Consider the following 6205-nt stretch of genomic DNA (forward strand, 5'->3'; position numbering starts at 1 on the left):
CCCATAAACATGGGTGGGTCTGGTCTGATCGAAGCATGAGCAGTAAGTATTGATCCGAGACCGGTACAATTGTACACTAGAGTGCACTAATGACGGTCACACAAAGTTTATCTGCAAAATTATTTCGTTGATTAAAAGGGATAAAAGGTGCAAAGGTATATCAGCCGAGAAGAAAAACTATTTAAGCAGGTTAGGAAACAGTTTCGGATACAAAATGTAATCGTGAAAACGAAGGACATTGATATTTCAAAAGCATTGCCTAATAATTATATTGTGTTATACTTGCTTGTCGCATATTCCCCGATTTTCAAGTGTACCGTTTGTAGGGTACCCTCTGAACGATTTTTTGCTGATTTTGCTTTACTAAACTAAAGTAAGACACAATTTTGGAACTATAACAAAAAGATTATAAACCTTATACAAGACAACAGATTGTTCGAAACCCCAGGATATGTAGAGGCAGTCTAAAAAAATAAATGGACTTATTACACACACTATAAGGTAAAGCTTGAACACGCCATCGAAGAATTAAAAAAAAACAACAAAGTTATGGGGATTATTTGGTGACATATCCAATACAGCGATTCAAATCTGTTGTGACCATTTGAGCTGCATTTGTGTGTCGTCGAAACGTTTTATTTACATAACAAAAACAATCATTTGGTTTTACTAGGTATCTCTATTGTTGCTTTTTTTTAATTTTGAGATGACCCCTTGTTTTTCGTCAACTGTAATCGTAAGTCTAAGTGTAATCCTAGGTATAGACGTAGTTTCCGCAAATGTCTATTATCATTACAATTACAATGGTTTGTTATGAGAAGGAAAACGTAGAGTATCTTTTATGTATTTATGAACATTAAAAAAATGCAGTATTTATTTCGGTGGTAAGGAGTTCGTTACCTACTAATAGAATATCAGTATTTCAGCACTATAAGGCAATGACCCTTTTATTGTTATATTTATTTATTCTGAATACAATGTGTAAGTATAATTAATTTCTGTTCACAAGTCATAATATGGATAACACATCTAATGATAACCTTCAATTACAATATACAGACCCTGTTCAAGCATTTAATAAAAACATTTGATGTCTTAAAGTGCATTTTGACTGAGAAGTTATTTTCTGGATTTTGAGGTTCTTTTTTTTTTTCGTTCTCACAGAAGGTGCCAAAATAAAATTAGTATGGAAAAATGTTTGAAATGTTCCCCTATGTAAATAATTGTAGTGAGTTGTATTGATTAACTGGACAATAGATGGACAAAAGATACCTGCACAACAATAGTTGATTTAAACTGTGTAAATGAGTGGACCATGTCAAATGAAACTCGGGTGTTTGTTTATTTTATCACCTTCTGCAGGCTTAAAAAATGAAACTCAAATTCCAGGTAAGTGTTAAATTTTCTGAAACATATAAAAACATTATAGTTTGTTCTTATGTTGTGCTGTTACACCACTGTCCCAGGTTAGGGGAGGGTTGAGCGCTCACAAACATGTTGAACCCCGCCACATTCTTTATGTACCTTTCCCAAGTCAGGAGCTTGTAGTTCAGTGGTTGTCGTTGGTTCATGTCTGTCATATTTGTTTTTCGTTAATTGTTTTGTTATAAATTATGCCGTTTGTTTTCTCAATTGAATTGTTTCATTTTTTTATGTCGGGGCCTTTTATAGCCGACCATACGGTATGGGTTTTTCTCATTGTTGAAGGCCGTACGGTTGTCTATAATTGCTTACATCAACTTCATTTGAACTTTGGCGGATAGTTGTCTCATTGGCAATCATACCAAATCTCCTTATTTTTATACAGTTCACAAGGTAACAGTTCGCAGGAAGCCATGTCACCCTACCCGGCCACATTATTCTGATTCCTAGCCGACCAGTCTTTGCTCCTACTCCTGAATGTCGCGTGCTTAGCGGAGATGCAGATAAACTTCAATTTTTAAGTCGCTTAATATTGGCTTAGTTATTTTTTCCACAGGATGTATTTAACAAATATGTTAAACATGTGTTAAATATGTTTTAGGTAAGTATAAAAAAGAAGATGTGGTATGATTGCCAATGAGACAACTCTCCACAAGAGACCAAATGACACAGAAATTAACAACTATAGGTCACCGTACGGCCTTCAACAATGAGCAAAGCCCATACCACAGAGTCAGCTATAAAAGGCCCCGAAATGACAATGTAAAACAATTCAAACGAGAAAACTAACGGCCTAATTTATGTACAAAAAATGAACGAAAAAAAAATATGTAACACATAAACAAACGACAACCACTGAATTACAGGCTCCTGACTTGCTGACTTGGGACAGGCACATGCATACATAATGTGGCGGGGTTAAACATGTTAGCGGGATCCCAATCCTCCCCCTAACCTGGGACAGTGGTGTAGGCCTTGGCTCATATCTATTTTGTCCAAAGATTATGTGTTGAATTGCCATTTTCGTTTAAATATAACACAGTAACACCATAAGTGATCTTTCTGCAGTTTATCAAGATTAACCTGCTCATTTAAAAATAAAATTAACATGGTTTAGAAAGGATTGAAGAATTTTACCAGTTTTGCAAATGAGATGTTGAGATTGCATAAACATTGGTTTTTTTTACTCAAAATATACTAAACGTGTGTGTGAAAAAGGCTACATACGACAGACAAAGAAAATTACTACATGTATAAGTTACTGTTAACTTAATTATTTATAATGGATTCCCTATCAAAAGAGTCTCAAGGGTGCCCACGGTATAGAATAAGGACCAATCTCTTCCGATTTCTTTTTTTTTTTGGGGGGGGGGGGGGTGCAGAGTTTCCCATCTCCGTTCATCCGCAAGATCGTTCATTTATGCAGGATGCATCAAATACCCAACCTGAATGATAAATCCGTTACAGGAGAGCATGATATAAATTGTATCCCCTCTAGTATAATTCGTTAACTGAAGGTTTATTAAGCTCCTTTTATACTAAATTTTCCGAAACTACAAACACCTTGTATATTTCTTGTGACAGTCAAAACATATTCCTCTTCAGTGTGCCATCACATTCTATCTATTTTATTTTTATTCAATGATCATTTCATATCTATTTTTATCAACAAAATAGATTTAAGAAATTGATACGATTATTAACTCAGGCCAAATAAAAAAAGATGCCAGTTTCCTATTACCCTACCCTCCCTATTTTTTTAGCTAAAAAAAAGCCTACCCTAAAGTTTTTTTGTCATTTTTCAATAAGCACTGTTAAAGTCAGAATGTCCCTCCCATAGACTCAATGTAAAAAAAATATGGTAAAATAGAAAAAAATCCCTACCTACCCTATTTTTTTCATAGATGTAATAGGAAACACACATATTATTTTTTTTGGCCTTATTCATATAAACTGTTTTGAAGTCGTGTTTCTGATCTCACTGGAAAAGCCTCTGTCCACTTATCGAAAGCACAAACCACTATAAGGATATAGCGATGACCTAATTTTGTTTCTTTAAAAGGACCTATGAGATCAATGTGCCATCTTGCGATAGTGTCTGTAATAGTCATTAGAGTTAAAAGAACTCTTTTTGCATGAGCATGTGGTTTTGCCCTCTGACAAGAATCACAACCTCTAAAATTTGCCACTGCCTGATACATTCCAGGAAAGAAGTACTTTTGCTTGATAGCCAGATAAGTTCTGTCAAAGCAAATGTGCCCTATTTTATGGTAAGATTTGAGAAGATCATTTCTAAATTGACGAGGACAGGCTAGTTGTTTTTATACGCCCGTTTACGGGACGTATTATGGTATACCGTCCGTCTGTCCGTCCGTCCGTCGTCAACATGTCGGATAATAACTCAAAAGCGCTTAATCCAATTTGCAGGAAACTTTGGTGAATTGTTTATATCTATTGACATGAGCTCCCTTTCGATTTTTATAAATTTTAGATTTGCGTTTCCGAGTAATGGGGTTTTATTGTCGAGCCTGCGACTTTTGTCGCAGAAAGCTCGACATAGGGATAGTGATCCGGCGGCGGCGGCTACGGCGGCGGCGGCGGCGGCGTTAGCTAACTTCTTAAAAGCTTAGAAGGTGGAAGACCTGGATGCTTCATACTTTGTATATGGATGCCTCATGTTACGAAGTTTCCGTCAGTCACATGTTCAATGTCCTTGACCTCATTTTCATGGTTCAGTGACTACTTGAAAAAAAAGTTAACATTTTTTGTAATGTTAAATTCTCTCTTATTATAAGTAGTAGGATAACTATATTTGGTATGTGCGTACCTTGCAAGGTCCTCGTGCCCGTCAGACAGTTTTCACTTGACCTCGACCTCATTTCATGGATCAGTGAACAAGGTTAAGTTTTGGTGGTCAAGTCCATATCTCAGATACTATAAGCAATAGGTCTAGTATATTCGGTGTATGGAAGGACTGTAAGGTGTACATGTCCAACTGGCAGGTGTCATCTGACCTTGACCTCATTTTCATGGTTCAGTGGTTATAGTTAAGTTTTTGTGTTTTGGTGTGTTTTTCTTATACTGTATGCAATAGGTCTACTATATTTGGTGTATGGAATGATTGTAAGGTGTACATGTCTAGCTGGCAGGTGTCATTTGACCTTGACCTCATTTTCATGGTTCAGTGGTCAAAGTTAAGATTTTGAGTTTTGGTCTTTTTTTCTAATACTATATGCAATAGGTCAACTATATTTGGTGTATGGAAATATTTTATGATCTATATGTCAGTCGCGCAGGTTTTATTTGACCTTGACCTCATTTTCACAGTTCATTGCTCAGTGTTAAGTTTTTGTGTTTTGGTCTGTTTTTCTTAAACTATAAGCAACAGGGCAACTATATTTGTTGTATGGAAGAATTGTTAGCTGTACATGCCTGCCTGGCATGGTTCATCTGACCTTGACCTCATTTTCATGGTTCATTGGTCAATGTTTAGTTTTCTTGGTTAATGTTAAGTTTATGTGACAGTTGTAATAAAGCTTTATATTTAGGACTATCAACATAATATCAATGATTAGTAAAGGAGGCGAGACATTTCAGCGTGTGCACTCTTGTTCATTAAAAAAGGGGGATTTTTCAGTTTTCGGACAATAACTCAAAAACACTTTTACCAATTTGCAAGAAACTTTAATGAATTGTTTATATCTATTGATGTGATCTCCCTTTCGATTTTTATGAATTTTAGGTTTTACGTTTCCGAGTTATGTTTTTTTTTTTATTAAAAAGGGGGGATTTTCCAGTTTTCGGACAATAACTCAAAAAAGCTTTGAGCAGTTTACATGAAACTTTGGTGAATTGTTTATATCTATTGACATAAGCTCCCTTAAGATTTTTAAAAATTTTAGATTTTAAGTTTCCGAGTTATGGGATTTTATTCATAAAAAGGGGTGATTTTCCAGTTTTCGGACAATATCTCAAAAGTGCTTTAAGCAGTTTTCATGAAACTTTGGTGACTGGTTTATATCTATTAAAACAACCTCTCTTTAGTTTTTTTTTTTTTTTTTTTTTTTATAAATTTCTGATATGACAGTGAGGAGTTATTGAACTTTATTCTTTGAAAAAGCGACGGGCGTATCATGCGCTCATGGCGCAGCTGTTTATTTGAATAGAACTTTATTTCTACCTCTTGTTCTTGGTTGGTAAAAATGGTACAGAATACCATCCAACAAGACATACTGGCTTGCTTCTAAAAACACTTTCTTTGCAAGTTTGTTTCATCAGGAATTGTGCCATTTTCAAGATATGCATAGACATGTTTAATATCATAACATTCTTTTTGCAAAGGACCTAAGTTTTCTGGCACATTGTCAGTGTGTATTTCTTGTACCTGTGTTGCATCAGAATTTTGTTTCACGTGGTCATCTGAATTCTCAGAAAAAAAAACTGCCATAACAGATGGAATTGAAGAATTTGTAGGAGTGTAAATAAAAGTAACATGCAAAGGATCAGAATCTTCCTGTGGACTGATATAATTTAGATTTACAAAAGGAATGACATCTTCAGGTTCAGAGGAATGAGTAACAGAGAAGTCTCTTCTTGAGAGGCAATCTGCGTTCCCATTTTTCTTCCCTTGACGAAAACAAATGTCGAAACTGTATCCCTGTAAAAGTACGGACCACCTTGCTAAATGACATGTACACTGTTTAATGTTAGTCAACCATTTAAGAGCCTGATGATCAGTGTAAACCTTAAAATGACTTTTTGCTAAATACACGATAGGTTTTGA

The sequence above is a fragment of the Mytilus californianus genome, unplaced genomic scaffold (assembly GCF_021869535.1).
Source record: "Mytilus californianus isolate M0D057914Y unplaced genomic scaffold, xbMytCali1.0.p SCAF_7, whole genome shotgun sequence".
NCBI lineage: Eukaryota > Metazoa > Mollusca > Bivalvia > Mytilida > Mytilidae > Mytilus > Mytilus californianus.